Genomic DNA, 27399 nt, shown 5'->3' on the forward strand with positions numbered 1-27399 from the left:
CTATCATCCAAAAATATATTGAAGTAAGGCTGCCAAGAGGACTTGAAAGCGGGGCAGAATTGCAGGAAACCGATTTCAGGAGGTAGACTGGAATTGCATGAAAAGCATAGGAAAAGAGGCAGAACGTCCACAATGATGCACTTGGCCAAAAAGGGCGTATGCGTTTTTTCCTGAATATATTCAGGAAAAAACGCATACGCCCTTTTTGGCCAACCAAGCAAGCTTGCAAAGGAAATCTGCACTACAATGAAGTCTCACTGCCCCCCGGTCAAAAGGGCCATCTGAAAAAAGTGTAAAATCCAGAAAGGCAGGACAGGCCATGGAGAACTGGGAGCCTAGTTAGACTGATGGGCGGGATGTAAATTTCCAACAGCCACTCTGGAGATGTGTATGGTGTTTCCTGAAACATCTAAAAAACAAAGCAACAGAGCCTAGGGCACTTCCACTTATGGTCCTATAGATTAGGGAAATTAAAATCAAAAAGACAGAGCCACCCCAAAGTTTGGGACGGCTCTGTTTTCCAGAACCTCATTTACGGTACAAGTTCAATATCGCAGAAAGCGAAAAATAGATAAAGAAGTTGTGGTACTTACGTACAATGCAATATCACTCAGCAATGAAATCTATGTCATCAGGCCAGTAGCAGCATAATGTGTGGATTCAGGTACGATGATTCTAAGTGAAATAAGTCACACAGAAAAAGAAACATCATAAGATATCACTAATACACGGAATGTAAACTTGCCTACACAGGAACTGAATTACAAAACAGAATAGGGTCTCAAATGTAGAAAACCAACTTATGCTTGCTTAAGGGGAAAGGTGAGTTGGGGTGCTGCATAAAACCAGAGATTGAAATTAGCACAGATACCGTTCCATAAGCCAAATATGTAATAGACAAGAGCTACTGCTTGCTCAACGAAGTGGACTCAACACCCCATATTAAACGCCTAAGAATATACCTGACTAGTAAGAATCTTAAAACCTATGGATTGATATGTCTACGAAAGAGAATCAAGCGTGTGTACAGCGGCATAAACGCAGCAGTGATAGGATTGGTGAGGTTCGGTGAGCAAATGCAGACCCTTTGAAGTCATATTGCATGGTACCCATTCCATGGTTCTCAACTCTCCAGGTTTAAGGGATTCTTCCTTCAGCTAAAACATGCATGTGGAACCCAGAGTATGATCCACCGTGTGATCGGGAAACGTGTTCAAATGTGTCTCAGTTTTCGTCCCCTGGTACTCGGGTGCAACATTCCAGACGCTTTACTAACACTCTCCCCACTTGGAGAGTCAGTGCCTTTAACCTCCTGTTTGGCCCAGTTTGCAATTTCTGTGGAAAATTAACAGGAATAGGGAGAACCAATGACAGACTAGCTGGAGATGTCTGGACGGGCAAATTTAACTCTCATTTCCCACCAGGAAGAGGAATTAACCAAAGGCTCAGCGAGCCATGCCGGAACCACACTAGGGCCTGAAGCAATCCTGCGGTGTTGCGGCCAGCTCACAAGAAAGCCAGTTGAAAAAAGGAACTCAGGGGCACTGTAATTCACAAAACTTCAGAGTTATAAATGACAGCTATTGTCCAAAAATATATTGAAGGAAGGCTGCCAAGAGGACTTGAAAGCGGGTCAGAATTGCAGGAAACCGATTTCAGGAGGTAGACTGGAATTACATGTAAAGCATAGGAAAAGAGGCAGAATGTCCACAATGATGCACTTGGCCAAAAAGGGCGTATGCGTTTTTTCCTGAATATATTCCTGAATATATTCAGGAAAAAACGCATACGCCCTTTTTGGCCAACCAAGCAAGCTTGCAAAGGAAATCTGCACTACAATGAAGTCTCACTGCCCCCCGGGCAAAAGGGCCATCTGAAAAAAGTGTAAAATCCAGAAAGGCAGGACAGGCCATGGAGAACTGGGAGCCTTGTTATGCTGATGGGCGGGATGTAAATTGCCAACAACCACTCTGGAGAAGTGTGTGGTGTTTCCTGAAACATCTAAAAAACAAAGCAACAGAGCCTAGGGCACTTCCACTTATGGTCCTATAGATTAGGGAAATTAAAATCAAAAAGACACAGTCACCCCAAAGTTTGGGATGGCTATGTTTACAAGAACCTCATTTACGGTACAAGTTCAATATCGCAGAAAGCGAAAAATGGATAAAGAAGTTGTGGTACTTACGTACAATGCAATATCACTCAGCAATGAAATCTATGTCATCAGGCCAGTAGCAGCATAATGAGTGAATTCAGGTACTATGATTCTAAGTAAAATAAGTCACACAGAAAAAGAAACATCATAAGGTATCACTAATACACGGAATGTAAACTTGGCTAAACAGGAACTGAATTACAAAACAGAATAGGGTCTCAAATGTAGAAAACCAACTTATGCTTGCTTAAGGGGAAAGGTGAGTTGGGGTGCTGCATAAAACCAGAGATTGAAATTAGCACAGATACATTTCCATAAGTCAAATATGTAATAGACAAGAGCTACTGCTTGCTCAACGAAGTGGACTCAACACCCCATATTAAACGCCTAAGAATATACCTGACTAGTAAGAATCTTAAAGCCTATGGATTTATATGTCTCCGAAAGAGAATCAAGCGTGTGTACAGCGGCATAAACGCAGCAGTGATAGGATTGGTGAGGTTCGGTGAGCAAATGCAGATCCTTTGAAGTCATATTGCATGGTACCCATTCCATGCGTCTCAACTCTCCAGGTAAGGGATTCTTCCTTCAGCTAAAACATGCATGTGGAACCCAGAGTATGATCCACCATGTGATCGGGAAACGTGTTCATATGTGTCTCAGTTTTCGTCCCCTGGTACTCGGGTGCAACATTCCAGACGCTTTACTAACACTCTCCCCACTTGGAGAGTCAGTGCCTTTAACCTCCTGTTTGGCCCAGTTTGCAATTTCTGTGGAAAATTAACAGGAATAGAGAGAACCAATGACAGACTAGCTGGAGGTGTCTGGACGGGCAAATTTAACTCTCATTTCCCACCAGGAAGAGGAATTAACCAAAGGCTCAGCGAGCCATGCCGAAACTACACTAGGGCCTGAAGCAATCCTGCGGTGTTGCGGCCAGCTCACAAGAAAGCGAGTTGAAGAAAGAAGCTCAGGGGCACTGTAATTCACAAACCTGCAGAGTTATAAATGACAGCTATCGTCCAAAAATATATTGAAGTAAGGCTGCCAAGAGGACTTGAAAGCGGGGCAGAATTGCAGGAAACCGATTTCAGGAGGTAGACTGGAATTGCATGAAAAGCATAGGAAAAGAGGCAGAACGTCCAGAATGATGCACTTGGCCAAAAAGGGCGTATGCGTTTTTTCCTGAATATATTCAGGAAAAAACGCATATGCCCTTTTTGGCCAACCAAGCAAGCTTGCAAAGGAAATCTGCACTACAATGAAGTCTCAGTGCCCCGCAGTCAAAAGGGCCATCTGAAAAAAGTGTAAAATCCAGAAAGGCAGGACAGGCCATGGAGAACTGGGAGCCTTCTTATGCTGATGGGCGGGATGTAAATTGCAAACAGCCACTCTGGAGAAGTGTATGGTGTTTCCTGAAACATCTAAAAAACAAAGCAACAGAGCCTAGGGCACTTCCACTTATGGTCCTATAGCTTAGGGAAATTAAAATCAAAAAGACACAGCCACCCCAAAGTACGGGATGGCTCTGTTTACAAGAACCTCGTTTACGGTACAAGTTCAATATCGCAGAAAGCGAAAAATGGATAAAGAAGTTGTGATACTTACGAACAATGCAATATCACTCAGCAATGAAATCTATGTCATCAGGCCAGTAGCAGCATAATGAGTGGATTCAGGTACGATGATTCTAAGTGAAATAAGTCACACAGAAAAAGAAACATCATAAGATATCACTAATACACGGAATGTAAACTTGCCTACACAGGAACTGAATTACAAAACAGAATAGGGTCTCAAATGTAGAAAACCAACTTATGCTTGCTTAAGGGGAAAGGTGAGTTGGGGTGCTGCATAAAACCAGAGATTGAAATTAACACAGATACCTTTCCATAAGCCAAATATGTAATAGACAAGAGCTACTGCTTGCTCAACGAAGTGGACTCAACACCCCATATTAAACGCCTAAGAATATACCTGACTAGTAAGAATCTTAAAACCTATGGATTGATATGTCTACGAAAGAGAATCAAGCGTGTGTACAGCGGCATAAACGCAGCAGTGATAGGATTGGTGAGGTTCGGTGAGCAAATGCAGACCCTTTGAAGTCATATTGCATGGTACCCATTCCATGGTTCTCAACTCTCCAGGTTTAAGGGATTCTTCCTTCAGCTAAAACATGCATGTGGAACCCAGAGTATGATCCACCGTGTGATCGGGAAACGTGTTCAAATGTGTCTCAGTTTTCGTCCCCTGGTACTCGGGTGCAACATTCCAGACGCTTTACTAACACTCTCCCCACTTGGAGAGTCAGGGCCTTTAACCTCCTGTTTGGCCCAGTTTGCAATTTCTGCGGAAAATGAACAGGAATAGGGAGAACCAATGAGAGACTAGCTGGAGGTGTCTGGACGGGCAAATTTAACTCTCATTTCCCACCAGGAAGAGGAATTAACCAAAGGCTCAGCGAGCCATGCCGGAACCACACTAGGGCCTGAAGCAATCCTGCGGTGTTGCGGCCAGCTCACAAGAAAGCCAGTTGAAAAAAGGAGCTCAGGGGCACTGTAATTCACAAAACTTCAGAGTTATAAATGACAGCTATCGTCCAAAAATATATTGAAGTAAGGCTGCCAAGAGGACTTGAAAGCGGGGCAGAATTGCAGGAAACCGATTTCAGGAGGTAGACTGGAATTGCATGTAAAGCATAGGAAAAGAGGCAGAACGTCCACAATGATGCACTTGGCCAAAAAGGGCGTATGCGTTTTTTCCTGAATATATTCCTGAATATATTCAGGAAAAAACGCATACGCCCTTTTTGGCCAACCAAGCAAGCTTGCAAAGGAAATCTGCACTACAATGAAGTCTCACTGCCCCCCGGTCAAAAGGGCCATCTGAAAAAAGTGTAAAATCCAGAAAGGCAGGACAGGCCATGGAGAACTGGGAGCCTTGTTATGCTGATGGGCGGGATGTAAATTGCCAACAGCCACTCTGGAGAAGTGTATGGTGTTTCCTGAAACATCTAAAAAACAAAGCAACAGAGCCTAGGGCACTTCCACTTATGGTCCTATAGATTAGGGAAATTAAAATCAAAAAGACACAGCCACCCCAAAGTTTGGGACGGCTCTGTTTACAAGAACCTCATTTACGGTACAAGTTCAATATCGCAGAAAGCGAAAAATGGATAAAGAAGTTGTGGTACTTACGTACAATGCAATATCACTCAGCAATGAAATCTATGTCATCAGGCCAGTAGCAGCATAATGAGTGGATTCAGGTACGATGATTCTAAGTAAAAGAAGTCACACAGAAAAAGGAACATCATAAGGTATCACTAATACACGGAATGTAAACTTGGCTACACAGGAATTGAATTACAAAACAGAATAGGGTCTCAAATGTAGAAAACCAACTTATGCTTGCTTAAGGGGAAAGGTGAGTTGGGGTGCTGCATAAAACCAGAGATTGAAATTAGCACAGATACCTTTCCATAAGTCAAATATGTAATAGACAAGAGCTACTGCTTGCTCAATGAAGTGGACTCAACACCCCATATTAAACGCCTAAGAATATACCTGACTAGTAAGAATCTTAAAGCCTATGGATTTATATGTCTCCGAAAGAGAATCAAGCGTGTGTACAGCAGCATAAACGCAGCAGTGATAGGATTGGTGAGGTTCGGTGAGCAAATGCAGACCCTTTGAAGTCATATTGCATGGTACCCATTCCATGCGTCTCAACTCTCCAGGTAAGGGATTCTTCCTTCAGCTAAAACATGCATGTGGAACCCAGAGTATGATCCACCGTGTGATCGGGAAACGTGTTCATATGTGTCTCAGTTTTCGTCCCCTGGTACTCGGGTGCAACATTCCAGACGCTTTACTAACACTCTCCCCACTTGGAGAGTCAGTGCCTTTAACCTCCTGTTTGGCCCAGTTTGCAATTTCTGTGGAAAATTAACAGGAATAGGGAGAACAAATGACAGACTAGCTGGAGGTGTCTGGACGGGCAAATTTAACTCTCATTTCCCACCAGGAAGAGGAATTAACCAAAGGCTCAGCGAGCCATGCCGAAACTACACTAGTGCTTGAAGCAATCCTGCGGTGTTGCGGCCAGCTCACAAGAAAGCGAGTTGAAGAAAGAAGCTCAGGGGCACTGTAATTCACAAACCTGCAGAGTTATAAATGACAGCTATCATCCAAAAATATATTGAAGTAAGGCTGCCAAGAGGACTTGAAAGCGGGGCAGAATTGCAGGAAACCGATTTCAGGAGGTAGACTGGAATTGCATGAAAAGCATAGGAAAAGAGGCAGAACGTCCACAATGATGCACTTGGCCAAAAAGGGCGTATGCATTTTTTCCTGAATATATTCAGGAAAAAACGCATACGCCCTTTTTGGCCAACCAAGCAAGCTTGCAAAGGAAATCTGCACTACAATGAAGTCTCACTGCCCCCTGGTCAAAAGGGCCATCTGAAAAAAGTGTAAAATCCAGAAAGGCAGGACAGGCCATGGAGAACTGGGATCCTAGTTAGGCTGATGGGCGGGATGTAAATTGCCAACAGCCACTCTGCAGAAGTGTATGGTGTTTCCTGAAACATCTAAAAAACAAAGCAACAGAGCCTAGGGCACTTCCACTTATGGTCCTATAGATTAGGGAAATTAAAATCAAAAAGACACAGCCACCCCAAAGTTTGGGACGGATCTGTTTACAAGAACCTCATTTACGGTACAAGTTCAATATTGCAGAAAGCGAAAAATGGATAAAGAAGTTGTGGTACTTACGTACAATGCAATACCACTCAGCAATGAAATCTATGTCATCAGGCCAGTAGCAGCATAATGAGTGGATTCAGGTACGATGATTCTAAGTGAAATAAGTCACACAGAAAAAGAAACATCATAAGATATCACTAATACACGGAATGTAAACTTGCCTACACAGGAACTGAATTACAAAACAGAATAGGGTCTCAAATGTAGAAAACCAACTTATGCTTGCTTAAGGGGAAAGGTGAGTTGGGGTGCTGCATAAAACCAGAGATTGAAATTAACACAGATACCTTTCCATAAGCCAAATATGTAATAGACAAGAGCTACTGCTTGCTCAACGAAGTGGACTCAACACCCCATATTAAACGCCTAAGAATATACCTGACTAGTAAGAATCTTAAAACCTATGGATTGATATGTCTACGAAAGAGAATCAAGCGTGTGTACAGCGGCATAAACGCAGCAGTGATAGGATTGGTGAGGTTCGGTGAGCAAATGCAGACCCTTTGAAGTCATATTGCATGGTACCCATTCCATGGTTCTCAACTCTCCAGGTTTAAGGGATTCTTCCTTCAGCTAAAACATGCATGTGGAACCCAGAGTATGATCCACCGTGTGATCGGGAAACGTGTTCAAATGTGTCTCAGTTTTCGTCCCCTGGTACTCGGGTGCAACATTCCAGACGCTTTACTAACACTCTCCCCACTTGGAGAGTCAGGGCCTTTAACCTCCTGTTTGGCCCAGTTTGCAATTTCGGCGGAAAATGAACAGGAATAGGGAGAACCAATGAGAGACTAGCTGGAGGTGTCTGGACGGGCAAATTTAACTCTCATTTCCCACCAGGAAGAGGAATTAACCAAAGGCTCAGCGAGCCATGCCGGAACAACACTAGGGCCTGAAGCAATCCTGCGGTGTTGCGGCCAGCTCACAAAAAAGCCAGTTGAAAAAAGGAGCTCAGGGGCACTGTAATTCACAAAGCTTCAGAGTTATAAATGACAGCTATCGTCCAAAAATATATTGAAGTAAGGCTGCCAAGAGGACTTGAAAGCGGGGAAGAATTGCAGGAAACCGATTTCAGGAGGTAGACTGGAATTGCATGTAAAGCATAGGAAAAGAGGCAGAACGTCCACAATGATGCACTTGGCCAAAAAGGGCGTATGCGTTTTTTCCTGAATATATTCCTGAATATATTCAGGAAAAAACGCATACGCCCTTTTTGGCCAACCAAGCAAGCTTGTAAAGGAAATCTGCACTACAATGAAGTCTCACTGCCCCCCCGGTCAAAAGGGCCATCTGAAAAAAGTGTAAAATCCAGAAAGGCAGGACAGGCTATGGAGAACTGGGAGCCTTCTTATGCTGATGGGCGGGATGTAAATTGCCAACAGCCACTCTGGAGAAGTGTATGGTGTTTCCTGAAACATCTAAAAAACAAAGCAACAGAGCCTAGGGCACTTCCACTTATGGTCCTATAGATTAGGGAAATTAAAATCAAAAAGACACAGCCACCCCAAAGTTTGGGACGGCTCTGTTAACAAGAACCTCATTTACGGTACAAGTTCAATATCGCAGAAAGCGAAAAATGGATAAAGAAGTTGTGGTACTTACGTACAATGCAATACCACTCAGCAATGAAATCTATGTCATCAGGCCAGTAGCAGCATAATGAGTGGATTCAGGTACGATGATTCTAAGTGAAATAAGTCACACAGAAAAAGAAACATCATAAGATATCACTAATACACGGAATGTAAACTTGCCTACACAGGAACTGAATTACAAAACAGAATAGGGTCTCAAATATAGAAAACCAACTTATGCTTGCTTAAGGGGAAAGGTGAGTTGGGGTGCTGCATAAAACCAGAGATTGAAATTAGCACAGATACCTTTCCATAAGACAAATATGTAATAGACAAGAGCTACTGCTTGCTCAATGAAGTGGACTCAACACCCCATATTAAACGCCTAAGAATATACCTGACTAGTAAGAATCTTAAAGCCTATGGATTTATATGTCTCCGAAAGAGAATCAAGCGTGTGTACAGCGGCATAAACGCAGCAGTGATAGGATTGGTGAGGTTCGGTGAGCAAATGCAGACCCTTTGAAGTCATATTGCATGGTACCCATTCCATGCGTCTCAACTCTCCAGGTAAGGGATTCTTCCTTCAGCTAAAACATGCATGTGGAACCCAGAGTATGATCCACCGTGTGATCGGGAAACGTGTTCATATGTGTCTCAGTTTTCGTCCCCTGGTACTCGGGTGCAACATTCCAGACGCTTTACTAACACTCTCCCCACTTGGAGAGTCAGTGCCTTTAACCTCCTGTTTGGCCCAGTTTGCAATTTCTGTGGAAAATTAACAGGAATAGGGAGAACCAATGACAGACTAGCTGGAGGTGTCTGGACGGGCAAATTTAACTCTCATTTCCCACCAGGAAGAGGAATTAACCAAAGGCTCAGCGAGCCATGCCGAAACTACACTAGGGCTTGAAGCAATCCTGCGGTGTTGCGGCCAGCTCACAAGAAAGCGAGTTGAAGAAAGAAGCTCATGGGCACTGTAATTCACAAACCTGCAGAGTTATAAATGACAGCTATCATCCAAAAATATATTGAAGTAAGGCTGCCAAGAGGACTTGAAAGCGGGGCAGAATTGCAGGAAACCGATTTCAGGAGGTAGACTGGAATTGCATGTAAAGCATAGGAAAAGAGGCAGAACGTCCACAATGATGCACTTGGCCAAAAAGGGCGTATGCGTTTTTTCCTGAATATATTCCTGAATATATTCAGGAAAAAACGCATACGCCCTTTTTGGCCAACCAAGCAAGCTTGCAAAGGAAATCTGCACTACAATGAAGTCTCACTGCCCCCCGGTCAAAAGGGCCATCTGAAAAAAGTGTAAAATCCAGAAAGGCAGGACAGGCCATGGAGAACTGGGAGCCTTGTTATGCTGATGGGCGGGATGTAAATTGCCAACAGCCACTCTGGAGAAGTGTATGGTGTTTCCTGAAACATCTAAAAAACAAAGCAACAGAGCCTAGGGCACTTCCACTTATGGTCCTATAGATTAGGGAAATTAAAATCAAAAAGACACAGCCACCCCAAAGTTTGGGACGGCTCTGTTTACAAGAACCTCATTTACGGTACAAGTTCAATATCGCAGAAAGCGAAAAATGGATAAAGAAGTTGTGGTACTTACGTACAATGCAATATCACTCAGCAATGAAATCTATGTCATCAGGCCAGTAGCAGCATAATGAGTGGATTCAGGTACGATGATTCTAAGTAAAATAAGTCACACAGAAAAAGGAACATCATAAGGTATCACTAATACACGGAATGTAAACTTGGCTACACAGGAATTGAATTACAAAACAGAATAGGGTCTCAAATGTAGAAAACCAACTTATGCTTGCTTAAGGGGAAAGGTGAGTTGGGGTGCTGCATAAAACCAGAGATTGAAATTAGCACAGATACCTTTCCATAAGTCAAATATGTAATAGACAAGAGCTACTGCTTGCTCAATGAAGTGGACTCAACACCCCATATTAAACGCCTAAGAATATACCTGACTAGTAAGAATCTTAAAGCCTATGGATTTATATGTCTCCGAAAGAGAATCAAGCGTGTGTACAGCAGCATAAACGCAGCAGTGATAGGATTGGTGAGGTTCGGTGAGCAAATGCAGACCCTTTGAAGTCATATTGCATGGTACCCATTCCATGCGTCTCAACTCTCCAGGTAAGGGATTCTTCCTTCAGCTAAACCATGCATGTGGAACCCAGAGTATGATCCACCGTGTGATTGGGAAACGTGTTCATATGTGTCTCAGTTTTCGTCCCCTGGTACTCGGGTGCAACATTCCAGACGCTTTACTAACACTCTCCCCACTTGGAGAGTCAGTGCCTTTAACCTCCTGTTTGGCCCAGTTTGCAATTTCTGTGGAAAATTAACAGGAATAGGGAGAACAAATGACAGACTAGCTGGAGGTGTCTGGACGGGCAAATTTAACTCTCATTTCCCACCAGGAAGAGGAATTAACCAAAGGCTCAGCGAGCCATGCCGAAACTACACTAGTGCTTGAAGCAATCCTGCGGTGTTGCGGCCAGCTCACAAGAAAGCGAGTTGAAGAAAGAAGCTCAGGGGCACTGTAATTCACAAACCTGCAGAGTTATAAATGACAGCTATCATCCAAAAATATATTGAAGTAAGGCTGCCAAGAGGACTTGAAAGCGGGGCAGAATTGCAGGAAACCGATTTCAGGAGGTAGACTGGAATTGCATGAAAAGCATAGGAAAAGAGGCAGAACGTCCACAATTATGCACTTGGCCAAAAAGGGCGTATGCGTTTTTTCCTGAATATATTCAGGAAAAAACGCATACGCCCTTTTTGGCCAACCAAGCAAGCTTGCAAAGGAAATCTGCACTACAATGAAGTCTCACTGCCACCTGGTCAAAAGGGCCATCTGAAAAAAGTGTAAAATCCAGAAAGGCAGGACAGGCCATGGAGAACTGGGAGCCTAGTTAGGCTGATGGGCGGGATGTAAATTGCCAACAGCCACTCTGCAGAAGTGTATGGTGTTTCCTGAAACATCTAAAAAACAAAGCAACAGAGCCTAGGGCACTTCCACTTATGGTCCTATAGATTAGGGAAATTAAAATCAAAAAGACACAGCCACCCCAAAGTTTGGGACGGCTCTGTTTACAAGAACCTCATTTACGGTACAAGTTCAATATTGCAGAAAGCGAAAAATGGATAAAGAAGTTGTGGTACTTACGTACAATGCAATACCACTCACCAATGAAATCTATGTCATCAGGCCAGTAGCAGCATAATGAGTGGATTCAGGTACGATGATTCTAAGTGATATAAGTCACACAGAAAAAGAAACATCATAAGGTATCACTAATACACGGAATGTAAACATGGCTACACAGGAACTGAATTACAAAACAGAATAGGGTCTCAAATGAAGAAAACCAACTTACGCTGGCTTAAGAGGAAAGGTTAGTTGGGGTGCTGCGTAAAACCAGAGATTGAAATTAGCACAGATACCTTTCCATAAGTCAAATATGTAATAGACAAGAGCTACTGCTTGCTCAACGAAGTGGACTCAACACCCCATATTAAACGCCTAAGAATATACCTGACTAGTAAGAATCTTAAAGCCTATGGATTTATATGTCTCCGAAAGAGAATCAAGCGTGTGTACAGCAGCATAAACGCAGCAGTTATAGGATTGGTGAGGTTCGGTGAGCAAATGCAGACCCTTTGAAGTCATATTGCATGGTACCCATTCCATGCGTCTCAACTCTCCAGGTAAGGGATTCTTCCTTCAGCTAAACCATGCATCTGGAACCCAGAGTATGATCCACCGTGTGATCGGGAAACGTGTTCATATGTGTCTCAGTTTTCGTCCCCTGGTACTCGGGTGCAACATTCCAGACGCTTTACTAACACTCTCCCCACTTGGAGAGTCAGTGCCTTTAACCTCCTGTTTGGCCCAGTTTGCAATTTCTGTGGAAAATTAACAGGAATAGGGAGAACAAATGACAGACTAGCTGGAGGTGTCTGGACGGGCAAATTTAACTCTCATTTCCCACCAGGAAGAGGAATTAACCAAAGGCTCAGCGAGCCATGCCGAAACTACACTAGTGCTTGAAGCAATCCTGCGGTGTTGCGGCCAGCTCACAAGAAAGCGAGTTGAAGAAAGAAGCTCAGGGGCACTGTAATTCACAAACCTGCAGAGTTATAAATGACAGCTATCATCCAAAAATATATTGAAGTAAGGCTGCCAAGAGGACTTGAAAGCGGGGCAGAATTGCAGGAAACCGATTTCAGGAGGTAGACTGGAATTGCATGAAAAGCATAGGAAAAGAGGCAGAACGTCCACAATGATGCACTTGGCCAAAAAGGGCGTATGCATTTTTTCCTGAATATATTCAGGAAAAAACGCATACGCCCTTTTTGGCCAACCAAGCAAGCTTGCAAAGGAAATCTGCACTACAATGAAGTCTCACTGCCCCCTGGTCAAAAGGGCCATCTGAAAAAAGTGTAAAATCCAGAAAGGCAGGACAGGCCATGGAGAACTGGGATCCTAGTTAGGCTGATGGGCGGGATGTAAATTGCCAACAGCCACTCTGGAGAAGTGTATGGTGTTTCCTGAAACATCTAAAAAACAAAGCAACAGAGCCTAGGGCACTTCCACTTATGGTCCTATAGATTAGGGAAATTAAAATCAAAAAGACACAGCCACCCCAAAGTTTGGGACGGCTCTGTTTACAAGAACCTCATTTACGGTACAAGTTCAATATTGCAGAAAGCGAAAAATGGATAAAGAAGTTGTGGTACTTACGTACAATGCAATACCACTCAGCAATGAAATCTATGTCATCAGGCCAGTAGCAGCGTAATGAGTGGATTCAGGTACGATGATTCTAAGTGAAATAAGTCACACAGAAAAAGAAACATCATAAGATATCACTAATACACGGAATGTAAACTTGCCTACACAGGAACTGAATTACAAAACAGAATAGGGTCTCAAATGTAGAAAACCAACTTATGCTTGCTTAAGGGGAAAGGTGAGTTGGGGTGCTGCATAAAACCAGAGATTGAAATTAACACAGATACCTTTCCATAAGCCAAATATGTAATAGACAAGAGCTACTGCTTGCTCAACGAAGTGGACTCAACACCCCATATTAAACGCCTAAGAATATACCTGACTAGTAAGAATCTTAAAACCTATGGATTGATATGTCTACGAAAGAGAATCAAGCGTGTGTACAGCGGCATAAACGCAGCAGTGATAGGATTGGTGAGGTTCGGTGAGCAAATGCAGACCCTTTGAAGTCATATTGCATGGTACCCATTCCATGGTTCTCAACTCTCCAGGTTTAAGGGATTCTTCCTTCAGCTAAAACATGCATGTGGAACCCAGAGTATGATCCACCGTGTGATCGGGAAACGTGTTCAAATGTGTCTCAGTTTTCCTCCCCTGGTACTCGGGTGCAACATTCCAGACGCTTTACTAACACTCTCCCCACTTGGAGAGTCAGGGCCTTTAACCTCCTGTTTGGCCCAGTTTGCAATTTCTGCGGAAAATGAACAGGAATAGGGAGAACCAATGAGAGACTAGCTGGAGGTGTCTGGACGGGCAAATTTAACTCTCATTTCCCACCAGGAAGAGGAATTAACCAAAGGCTCAGCGAGCCATGCCGGAACAACACTAGGGCCTGAAGCAATCCTGCGGTGTTGCGGCCAGCTCACAAAAAAGCCAGTTGAAAAAAGGAGCTCAGGGGCACTGTAATTCACAAAGCTTCAGAGTTATAAATGACAGCTATCGTCCAAAAATATATTGAAGTAAGGCTGCCAAGAGGACTTGAAAGCGGGGCAGAATTGCAGGAAACCGATTTCAGGAGGTAGACTGGAATTGCATGTAAAGCATAGGAAAAGAGGCAGAACGTCCACAATGATGCACTTGGCCAAAAAGGGCGTATGCGTTTTTTCCTGAATATATTCCTGAATATATTCAGGAAAAAACGCATACGCCCTTTTTGGCAAACCAAGCAAGCTTGTAAAGGAAATCTGCACTACAATGAAGTCTCACTGCCCCCCGGTCAAAAGGGCCATCTGAAAAAAGTGTAAAATCCAGAAAGGCAGGACAGGCTATGGAGAACTGGGAGCCTTCTTATGCTGATGGGCGGGATGTAAATTGCCAACAGCCACTCTGGAGAAGTGTATGGTGTTTCCTGAAACATCTAAAAAACAAAGCAACAGAGCCTAGGACACTTCCACTTATGGTCCTATAGATTAGGGAAATTAAAATCAAAAAGACACAGCCACCCCAAAGTTTGGGTCGGCTCTGTTTACAAGAACCTCATTTACGGTACAAGTTCAATATTGCAGAAAGCGAAAAATGGATAAAGAAGTTGTGGTACTTACGTACAATGCAATACCACTCAGCAATGAAATCTATGTCATCAGGCCAGTAGCAGCATAATGAGTGGATTCAGGTACGATGATTCTAAGTGAAATAAGTCACACAGAAAAAGAAACATCATAAGATGTCACTAATACACGGAATGTAAACTTGCCTACACAGGAACTGAATTACAAAACAGAATAGGGTCTCAAATGTAGAAAACCAACTTATGCTTGCTTAAGGGGAAAGGTGAGTTGGGATGCTGCATAAAACCAGAGATTGAAATTAGCACAGATAACTTTCCATAAGACAAATATGTAATAGACAAGAGCTACTGCTTGCTCAACGAAGTGGACTCAACACCCCATATTAAACGCCTAAGAATATACCTGACTAGTAAGAATCTTAAAGCCTATGGATTTATATGTCTCCAAAAGAGAATCAAGCGTGTGTACAGCGGCATAAACGCAGCAGTGATAGGATTGGTGAGGTTCGGTGAGCAAATGCAGACCCTTTGAAGTCATATTGCATGGTACCCATTCCATGCGTCTCAACTCTCCAGGTAAGGGATTCTTCCTTCAGCTAAAACATGCATGTGGAACCCAGAGTATGATCCACTGTGTGATCGGGAAACGTGTTCATATGTGTCTCAGTTTTCGTCCCCTGGTACTCGGGTGCAACATTCCAGACGCTTTACTAACACTCTCCCCACTTGGAGAGTCAGGGCCTTTAACCTCCTGTTTGGCCCAGTTTGCAATTTCTGTGGAAAATTAACAGGAATAGGGAGAACCAATGACAGACTAGCTGGAGGTGTCTGGACGGGCAAATTTAACTCTCATTTCCCACCAGGAAGAGGAATTAACCAAAGGCTCAGCGAGCCATGCCGAAACTACACTAGGGCTTGAAGCAATCCTGCGGTGTTGCGGCCAGCTCACAAGAAAGCGAGTTGAAGAAAGAAGCTCAGGGGCCCTGTAATTCACAAACCTGCAGAGTTATAAATGACAGCTATCATCCAAAAATATATTGAAGTAAGGCTGCCAAGAGGACTTGAAAGCGGGGCAGAATTGCAGGAAACCGATTTCAGGAGGTAGACTGGAATTGCATGTAAAGCATAGGAAAAGAGGCAGAACGTCCACAATGATGCACTTGGCCAAAAAGGGCGTATGCGTTTTTTCCTGAATATATTCCTGAATATATTCAGGAAAAAACGCATACGCCCTTTTTGGCCAACCAAGCAAGCTTGCAAAGGAAATCTGCACTACAATGAAGTCTCACTGCCCCCCGGTCAAAAGGGCCATCTGAAAAAAGTGTAAAATCCAGAAAGGCAGGACAGGCCATGGAGAACTGGGAGCCTTGTTATGCTGATGGGCGGGATGTAAATTGCCAACAGCCACTCTGGAGAAGTGTATGGTGTTTCCTGAAACATCTAAAAAACAAAGCAACAGAGCCTAGGGCACTTTCACTTATGGTCCTATAGATTAGGGAAATTAAAATCAAAAAGACACAGCCACCCCAAAGTTTGGGACGGCTCTGTTTACAAGAACCTCATTTACGGTACAAGTTCAATATCGCAGAAAGCGAAAAATGGATAAAGAAGTTGTGGTACTTACGTACAATGCAATATCACTCAGCAATGAAATCTATGTCATCAGGCCAGTAGCAGCATAATGAGTGGATTCAGGTACGATGATTCTAAGTGAAATAAGTCACACAGAAAAAGAAACATCATAAGGTATCACTAATACACGGAATGTAAACATGGCTACACAGGAACTGAATTACAAAACAGAATAGGGTCTCAAATGAAGAAAACCGACTTACGCTTGCTTAAGAGGAAAGGTTAGTTGGGGTGCTGCATAAAACCAGAGATTGAAATTAACACAGATACCTTTCCATAAGCCAAATATGTAATAGACAAGAGCTACTGCTTGCTCAACGAAGTGGACTCAACACCCCATATTAAACGCCTAAGAATATACCTGACTAGTAAGAATCTTAAAACCTATGGATTTATATGTCTCCGAAAGAGAATCAAGCGTGTGTACAGCGGCATAAACGCAGCAGTTATAGGATTGGTGAGGTTCGGTGAGCAAATGCAGACCCTTTGAAGTCATATTGCATGGTACCCATTCCATGCGTCTCAACTCTCCAGGTAAGGGATTCTTCCTTCAGCTAAAACATGCATGTGGAACCCAGAGTATGATCCACCGTGTGATCGGGAAACGTGTTCATATGTGTCTCAGTTTTCGTCCCCTGGTACTCGGGTGCAACATTCCAGACGCTTTACTAAGACTCTCCCCACTTGGAGAGTCAGTGCCTTTAACCTCCTGTTTGGCCCAGTTTGCAATTTCTGTGGAAAATTAACAGGAATAGGGAGAACAAATGACAGACTAGCTGGAGGTGTCTGGACGGGCAAATTTAACTCTCATTTCCCACCAGGAAGAGGAATTAACCAAAGGCTCAGCGAGCCATGCCGAAACTACACTAGTGCTTGAAGCAATCCTGCGGTGTTGCGGCCAGCTCACAAGAAAGCGAGTTGAAGAAAGAAGCTCAGGGGCACTGTAATTCACAAACCTGCAGAGTTATAAATGACAGCTATCATCCAAAAATATATTGAAGTAAGGCTGCCAAGAGGACTTGAAAGCGGGGCAGAATTGCAGGAAACCGATTTCAGGAGGTAGACTGGAATTGCATGAAAAGCATAGGAAAAGAGGCAGAACGTCCACAATGATGCACTTGGCCAAAAAGGGCGTATGCATTTTTTCCTGAATATATTCAGGAAAAAATGCATACGCCCTTTTTGGCCAACCAAGCAAGCTTGCAAAGGAAATCTGCACTACAATGAAGTCTCACTGCCCCCTGGTCAAAAGGGCCATCTGAAAAAAGTGTAAAATCCAGAAAGGCAGGACAGGCCATGGAGAACAGGGAGCCTAGTTAGGCTGATGGGCGGGATGTAAATTGCCAACAGCCACTCTGCAGAAGTGTATGGTGTTTCCTGAAACATCTAAAAAACAAAGCAACAGAGCCTAGGGCACTTCCACTTATGGTCCTATAGATTAGGGAAATTAAAATCAAAAAGACACAGCCACCCCAAAGTTTGGGACGGCTCTGTTTACAAGAACCTCATTTACGGTACAAGTTCAATATTGCAGAAAGCGAAAAATGGATAAAGAAGTTGTGGTACTTACGTACAATGCAATACCACTCAGCAATGAAATCTATGTCATCAGGCCAGTAGCAGCATAATGAGTGGATTCAGGTACGATGATTCTAAGTGAAATAAGTCACACAGAAAAAGAAACATCATAAGATATCACTAATACACGGAATGTAAACTTGCCTACACAGGAACTGAATTACAAAACAGAATAGGGTCTCAAATGTAGAAAACCAACTTATGCTTGCTTAAGGGGAAAGGTGAGTTGGGGTGCTGCATAAAACCAGAGATTGAAATTAACACAGATACCTTTCCATAAGCCAAATATGTAATAGACAAGAGCTACTGCTTGCTCAACGAAGTGGACTCAACACCCCATATTAAACGCCTAAGAATATACCTGACTAGTAAGAATCTTAAAACCTATGGATTGATATGTCTCCGAAAGAGAATCAAGCGTGTGTACAGCGGCATAAACGCAGCAGTGATAGGATTGGTGAGGTTCGGTGAGCAAATGCAGACCCTTTGAAGTCATATTGCATGGTACCCATTCCATGGTTCTCAACTCTCCAGGTTTAAGGGATTCTTCCTTCAGCTAAAACATGCATGTAGAACCCAGAGTATGATCCACCGTGTGATCGGGAAACGTGTTCAAATGTGTCCCAGTTTTCGTCCCCTGGTACTCGGGTGCAACATTCCAGACGCTTTACTAACACTCTCCCCACTTGGAGAGTCAGGGCCTTTAACCTCCTGTTTGGCCCAGTTTGCAATTTCTGCGGAAAATGAACAGGAATAGGGAGAACCAATGAGAGACTAGCTGGAGGTGTCTGGACGGGCAAATTTAACTCTCATTTCCCACCAGGAAGAGGAATTAACAAAAGGCTCAGCGAGCCATGCCGGAACAACACTAGGGCCTGAAGCAATCCTGCGGTGTTGCGGCCAGCTCACAAAAAAGCCAGTTGAAAAAAGGAGCTCAGGGGCACTGTAATTCACAAAGCTTCAGAGTTATAAATGACAGCTATCGTCCAAAAATATATTGAAGTAAGGCTGCCAAGAGGACTTGAAAGCGGGGAAGAATTGCAGGAAACCGATTTCAGGAGGTAGACTGGAATTGCATGTAAAGCATAGGAAAAGAGGCAGAACGTCCACAATGATGCACTTGGCCAAAAAGGGCGTATGCGTTTTTTCCTGAATATATTCCTGAATATATTCAGGAAAAAACGCATACGCCCTTTTTGGCCAACCAAGCAAGCTTGCAAAGGAAATCTGCACTACAATGAAGTCTCACTGCCCCCCGGTCAAAAGGGCCATCTGAAAAAAGTGTAAAATCCAGAAAGGCAGGACAGGCCATGGAGAACTGGGAGCCTTCTTATGCTGATGGGCGGGATGTAAATTGCCAACAGCCACTCTGGAGAAGTGTATGGTGTTTCCTGAAACATCTAAAAAACAAAGCAACAGAGCCTAGGGCACTTCCACTTATGGTCCTATAGATTAGGGAAATTAAAATCAAAAAGACACAGCCACCCCAAAGTTTGGGACGGCTCTGTTTACAAGAACCTCATTTACGGTACAAGTTCAATATCACAGAAAGCGAAAAATGGATAAAGAAGTTGTGGTACTTACGTACACTGCAATATCACTCAGCAATGAAATCTATGTCATCAGGCCAGTAGCAGCATAATGAGTGGATTCAGGTACGATGATTCTAAGTGAAATAAGTCACACAGAAAAAGAAACATCATAAGATATCACTAATACACGGAATGTAAGCTTGGCTACACAGGATCTGAATTACAAAACAGAACAGGGTCTCAAATGTAGAAAACCAACTTATGCTTGCTTAAGGGGAAAGGTGAGTTGGGGTGGTGCATAAAACCAGAGATAGAAATTAGCACAGATACCGTTCCATAAGCCAAATATGTAATAAACAAGAGCTACTCCTTGCTCAACGAAGTGGACCCAACACCCCATATTAAACGCCTAAGAATATACCTGACTAGTAAGAATCTTAAAACCTATGGATTTATATGTCTCCGAAAGAGAAACCAGCGTGTGTACAGCGGCATAAACTCAGCAGTGATAGGATTGGTGAGGTTCGGTGAGCAAACGCAGACCCTTTGAAGTCATATTTCATGGTACCCATTCCATGGGTCTCAACTCTCCAGGTGTAAGGGATTCTTCCTTCAGCTAAAACATGCATGTGGAACCCAGAGGATGATCCACCATGTGATCGGGAAACGTGTTCAAATGTGTCTCAGTTTTCGTCCCCTGGTACTCGGGTGCAACATTCCAGACGCTTTACTAACACTCTCCCCACTTGGAGAGTCAGTGCCTTTAACCTCCTGTTTGGCCCAGTTTGCAATTTCTGCGGAAAATGAACAGGAATAGGGAGAACCAATGAGAGACTAGCTGGAGGAGTCTGGACGGGCAAATTTAACTCTCATTTCCCAACAGGAAGAGGAATTAACCAAAGGTTCAGCGAGCCATGCCGGAACCACACTAGGGCCTGAAGCAATCCTGCGGTGTTGCGGCCAGCTCACAAGAAAGCGAGTTGAAGAAAGGAGCTCAGGGGCCCTGTAATTCATACACCTGCACAGTTCTAAATGACAGCTATCGTCCAAAAATATATTGAAGTAAGGCTGCCAAGAGGACTTGAAAGCGGGGCAGAATTGCAGGAAACCGATTTCAGGAGGTAGACTGGAATTGCATGTAAAGCATAGGAAAAGAGGCAGAACGTCCACAATGATGCACTTGGCCAAAAAGGGCGTATGCGTTTTTTCCTGAATATATTCAGGAAAAAACGCATACGCCCTTTTTGGCCAACCAAGCAAGCTTGCAAAGGAAATCTGCACTACAATGAAGTCTCACTGCCCCCCGGTCAAAAGGGCCATCTGAAAAAAGTGTAAAATCCAGAAAGGCAGGACAGGCCATGGAGAACTGGGAGCCTTGTTATGCTGATGGACATGATGTAAATTGCCAACAGCCACTCTGGAGAAGTGTATGGTGTTTCCTGAAACATCTAAAAAACAAAGCAACAGAGCTTAGGGCACTTCAACTTATGGTCCTATAGATTAGGGAAATTAAAATCAAAAAGACACAGTCACCAGTAAGTTTGGGACGGCTCTGTTTACAAGAACCTCGTTTACGGTACAAGTTCAATATCACAGAAAGCGAAAAATGGATAAAGAAGTTGTGGTACTTACGTACAATGCAATACCACTCAGCAATGAAATCTATGTCATCAGGCCAGTAGCAGCATAATGAGTGGATTCAGGTACGATGATTCTAAGTGAAATAAGTCACACAGAAAAAGAAACATCATAAGATATCACTAATACACGGAATGTAAACTTGGCTACACAGGAACTGAATTACAAAACAGAATAGGGTCTCAAATGTAGAAAACCAACTTATGCTTGCTTAAGGGGAAAGGTGAGTTGGGGTGCTGCATAAAACCAGAGATTGAAATTACCACAGATACCTTTCCATAAGCCAAATATGTAATAGACAAGAGCTACTGCTTGCTCAACGAAGTGGACTCAACACCCCATATTAAACGCCTAAGAATATACCTGACTAGTAAGAATCTTAAAACCTATGGATTTATATGTCTTCGAAAGAGAATCAAGCATGTGTACAGTGGCATAAACGCAGCAGTGATAGGATTGGTGAGGTTCGGTGAGCAAATGCAGACCCTTTGAAGTCATATTGCATGGTACCCATTCCATGGGTCTCAACTCTCCAGGTTTAAGGGATTCTTCCTTCAGCTAAAACATGCATGTGGAACCCAGAGTATGATCCACCATGTGATCGGGAAACGTGTTCAAATGTGTCTCAGTTTTCGTCCCCTGGTACTCGGGTGCAACATTCCAGACGCTTTACTAACACTCTCCCCACTTGGAGAGTCAGTGCCTTTAACCTCCTGTTTGGCCCAGTTTGCAATTTCTGCGGAAAATGAACAGGAATAGGGAGAACCAATGAGAGACTAGCTGGAGGAGTCTGGACGGGCAAATTTAACTCTCATTTCCCAACAGGAAGAGGAATTAACCAAAGGCTCAGCGAGCCATGCCGGAACCACACTAGGGCCTGAAGCAATCCTGCGGTGTTGCGGCCAGCTCACAAGAAAGCGAGTTGAAGAAAGGAGCTCAGGGGCCCTGTAATTCATACACCTGCACAGTTCTAAATGACAGCTATCGTCCAAAAATATATTGAAGTAAGGCTGCCAAGAGGACTTGAAAGCGGGGCAGAATTGCAGGAAACCGATTTCAGGAGGTAGACTGGAATTGCATGTAAAGCATAGGAAAAGAGGCAGAACGTCCACAATGATGCACTTGGCCAAAAAGGGCGTATGCGTTTTTTCCTGAATATATTCAGGAAAAAACGCATACGCCCTTTTTGGCCAACCAAGCAAGCTTGCAAAGGAAATCTGCACTACAATGAAGTCTCACTGCCCCCCGGTCAAAAGGGCCATCTGAAAAAAGTGTAAAATCCAGAAAGGCAGGACAGGCCATGGAGAACTGGGAGCCTTGTTATGCTGATGGGCGTGATGTAAATTGACAACAGCCACTCTGGAGAAGTGTATGGTGTTTCCTGAAACATCTAAAAAACAAAGCAACAGAGCCTAGGGTACTTCCACTTATGGTCCTATAGCTTAGGGAAATTAAAATCAAACAGACACAGCCACCACAAAATTTGGGACGGCTTTGTTTACAAGAACCTCATTTACGGTACAAGTTCAATATCAGAGAAAGCGAAAAATGGATAAAGATGTTGTGGTACTAACGTACAATGCAATATCACTCAGCAATGAAATCTATGTCATCAGGCCCATAGCAGGATAATGAGTGGATTCAGGTACGATGATTCTAAGTGAAATAAGTCACACAGAAAAAGAAACATCATAAGATATCACTAATACACGGAATGTAAGCTTGGCTACACAGGATCTGAATTACAAAACAGAACACGGTCTCAAATGCAGAAAACCAACTAATGCTTGCTTAAGGGGAAAGGTGAGTTGGGGTGCTGCATAAAACCAGAGATTGAAATTAACACAGATACCTTTCCATAAGACAAATATGTAATAGACAAGAGCTACTGCTTGCTCAATGAAGTGGACTCAACACCCCATATTAAACGCCTAAGAATATACCTGACTAGTAAGAATCTTAAAGCCTATGGATTTATATGTCTCCGAAAGAGAATCAAGCGTGTGTACAGCAGCATAAACGCAGCAGTTATAGGATTGGTGAGGTTCGGTGAGCAAATGCAGACCCTTTGAAGTCATATTGCATGGTACCCATTCCATGCGTCTCAACTCTCCAGGTAAGGGATTCTTCCTTCAGCTAAAACATGCATCTGGAACCCAGAGTATGATCCACCGTGTGATCGGGAAACGTGTTCATATGTGTCTCAGTTTTCGTCCCCTGGTACTCGGGTGCAACATTCCAGACGCTTTACTAACACTCTCCCCACTTGGAGAGTCAGTGCCTTTAACCTCCTGTTTGGCCCAGTTTGCAATTTCTGTGGAAAATTAACAGGAATAGGGAGAACAAATGACAGACTAGCTGGAGGTGTCTGGACGGGCAAATTTAACTCTCATTTCCCACCAGGAAGAGGAATTAACCAAAGGCTCAGCGAGCCATGCCGAAACTACACTAGTGCTTGAAGCAATCCTGCGGTGTTGCGGCCAGCTCACAAGAAAGCGAGTTGAAGAAAGAAGCTCAGGGGCACTGTAATTCACAAACCTGCAGAGTTATAAATGACAGCTATCATCCAAAAATATATTGAAGTAAGGCTGCCAAGAGGACTTGAAAGCGGGGCAGAATTGCAGGAAACCGATTTCAGGAGGTAGACTGGAATTGCATGAAAAGCATAGGAAAAGAGGCAGAACGTCCACAATGATGCACTTGGCCAAAAAGGGCGTATGCATTTTTTCCTGAATATATTCAGGAAAAAACGCATACGCCCTTTTTGGCCAACCAAGCAAGCTTGCAAAGGAAATCTGCACTACAATGAAGTCTCACTGCCCCCTGGTCAAAAGGGCCATCTGAAAAAAGTGTAAAATCCAGAAAGGCAGGACAGGCCATGGAGAACTGGGATCCTAGTTAGGCTGATGGGCGGGATGTAAATTGCCAACAGCCACTCTGCAGAAGTGTATGGTGTTTCCTGAAACATCTAAAAAACAAAGCAACAGAGCCTAGGGCACTTCCACTTATGGTCCTATAGATTAGGGAAATTAAAATCAAAAAGACACAGCCACCCCAAAGTTTGGGACGGCTCTGTTTACAAGAACCTCATTTACGGTACAAGTTCAATATTGCAGAAAGCGAAAAATGGATAAAGAAGTTGTGGTACTTACGTACAATGCAATACCACTCAGCAATGAAATCTATGTCATCAGGCCAGTAGCAGCGTAATGAGTGGATTCAGGTACGATGATTCTAAGTGAAATAAGTCACACAGAAAAAGAAACATCATAAGATATCACTAATACACGGAATGTAAACTTGCCTACACAGGAACTGAATTACAAAACAGAATAGGGTCTCAAATGTAGAAAACCAACTTATGCTTGCTTAAGGGGAAAGGTGAGTTGGGGTGCTGCATAAAACCAGAGATTGAAATTAACACAGATACCTTTCCATAAGCCAAATATGTAATAGACAAGAGCTACTGCTTGCTCAACGAAGTGGACTCAACACCCCATATTAAACGCCTAAGAATATACCTGACTAGTAAGAATCTTAAAACCTATGGATTGATATGTCTCCAAAAGAGAATCAAGCGTGTGTACAGCGGCATAAACGCAGCAGTGATAGGATTGGTGAGGTTCGGTGAGCAAATGCAGACCCTTTGAAGTCATATTGCATGGTACCCATTCCATGGTTCTCAACTCTCCAGGTTTAAGGGATTCTTCCTTCAGCTAAAACATGCATGTGGAACCCAGAGTATGATCCACCGTGTGATCGGGAAACGTGTTCAAATGTGTCTCAGTTTTCCTCCCCTGGTACTCGGGTGCAACATTCCAGACGCTTTACTAACACTCTCCCCACTTGGAGAGTCAGGGCCTTTAACCTCCTGTTTGGCCCAGTTTGCAATTTCTGCGGAAAATGAACAGGAATAGGGAGAACCAATGAGAGACTAGCTGGAGGTGTCTGGACGGGCAAATTTAACTCTCATTTCCCACCAGGAAGAGGAATTAACCAAAGGCTCAGCGAGCCATGCCGGAACAACACTAGGGCCTGAAGCAATCCTGCGGTGTTGCGGCCAGCTCACAAAAAAGCCAGTTGAAAAAAGGAGCTCAGGGGCACTGTAATTCACAAACCTGCAGAGTTATAAATGACAGCTATCGTCCAAAAATATATTGAAGTAAGGCTGCCAAGAGGACTTGAAAGCGGGGAAGAATTGCAGGAAACCGATTTCAGGAGGTAGACTGGAATTGCATGTAAAGCATAGGAAAAGAGGCAGAACGTCCACAATGATGCACTTGGCCAAAAAGGGCGTATGCGTTTTTTCCTGAATATATTCCTGAATATATTCAGGAAAAAACGCATACGCCCTTTTTGGCAAACCAAGCAAGCTTGTAAAGGAAATCTGCACTACAATGAAGTCTCACTGCCCCCCGGTCAAAAGGGCCATCTGAAAAAAGTGTAAAATCCAGAAAGGCAGGACAGGCTATGGAGAACTGGGAGCCTTCTTATGCTGATGGGCGGGATGTAAATTGCCAACAGCCACTCTGGAGAAGTGTATGGTGTTTCCTGAAACATCTAAAAAACAAAGCAACAGAGCCTAGGACACTTCCACTTATGGTCCTATAGATTAGGGAAATTAAAATCAAAAAGACACAGCCACCCCAAAGTTTGGGTCGGCTCTGTTTACAAGAACCTCATTTACGGTACAAGTTCAATATTGCAGAAAGCGAAAAATGGATAAAGAAGTTGTGGTACTTACGTACAATGCAATACCACTCAGCAATGAAATCTATGTCATCAGGCCAGTAGCAGCATAATGAGTGGATTCAGGTACGATGATTCTAAGTGAAATAAGTCACACAGAAAAAGAAACATCATAAGATGTCACTAATACACGGAATGTAAACTTGCCTACACAGGAACTGAATTACAAAACAGAATAGGGTCTCAAATGTAGAAAACCAACTTATGCTTGCTTAAGGGGAAAGGTGAGTTGGGGTGCTGCATAAAACCAGAGATTGAAATTAGCACAGATACCTTTCCATAAGACAAATATGTAATAGACAAGAGCTACTGCTTGCTCAACGAAGTGGACTCAACACCCCATATTAAACGCCTAAGAATATACCTGACTAGTAAGAATCTTAAAGCCTATGGATTTATATGTCTCCAAAAGAGAATCAAGCGTGTGTACAGCGGCATAAACGCAGCAGTGATAGGATTGGTGAGGTTCGGTGAGCAAATGCAGACCCTTTGAAGTCATATTGCATGGTACCCATTCCATGCGTCTCAACTCTCCAGGTAAGGGATTCTTCCTTCAGCTAAAACATGCATGTGGAACCCAGAGTATGATCCACTGTGTGATCGGGAAACGTGTTCATATGTGTCTCAGTTTTCGTCCCCTGGTACTCGGGTGCAACATTCCAGACGCTTTACTAACACTCTCCCCACTTGGAGAGTCAGGGCCTTTAACCTCCTGTTTGGCCCAGTTTGCAATTTCTGTGGAAAATTAACAGGAATAGGGAGAACCAATGACAGACTAGCTGGAGGTGTCTGGACGGGCAAATTTAACTCTCATTTCCCACCAGGAAGAGGAATTAACCAAAGGCTCAGCGAGCCATGCCGAAACTACACTAGGGCTTGAAGCAATCCTGCGGTGTTGCGGCCAGCTCACAAGAAAGCGAGTTGAAGAAAGAAGCTCAGGGGCACTGTAATTCACAAACCTGCAGAGTTATAAATGACAGCTATCATCCAAAAATATATTGAAGTAAGGCTGCCAAGAGGACTTGAAAGCGGGGCAGAATTGCAGGAAACCGATTTCAGGAGGTAGACTGGAATTGCATGTAAAGCATAGGAAAAGAGGCAGAACGTCCACAATGATGCACTTGGCCAAAAAGGGCGTATGCGTTTTTTCCTGAATATATTCCTGAATATATTCAGGAAAAAACGCATACGCCCTTTTTGGCCAACCAAGCAAGCTTGCAAAGGAAATCTGCACTACAATGAAGTCTCACTGCCCCCCGGTCAAAAGGGACATCTGAAAAAAGTGTAAAATCCAGAAAGGCAGGACAGGCCATGGAGAACTGGGAGCCTTGTTATGCTGATGGGCGGGATGTAAATTGCCAACAGCCACTCTGGAGAAGTGTATGGTGTTTCCTGAAACATCTAAAAAACAAAGCAACAGAGCCTAGGGCACTTTCACTT

The sequence above is a fragment of the Pseudorca crassidens genome, chromosome 1 (assembly GCF_039906515.1).
Source record: "Pseudorca crassidens isolate mPseCra1 chromosome 1, mPseCra1.hap1, whole genome shotgun sequence".
NCBI lineage: Eukaryota > Metazoa > Chordata > Mammalia > Artiodactyla > Delphinidae > Pseudorca > Pseudorca crassidens.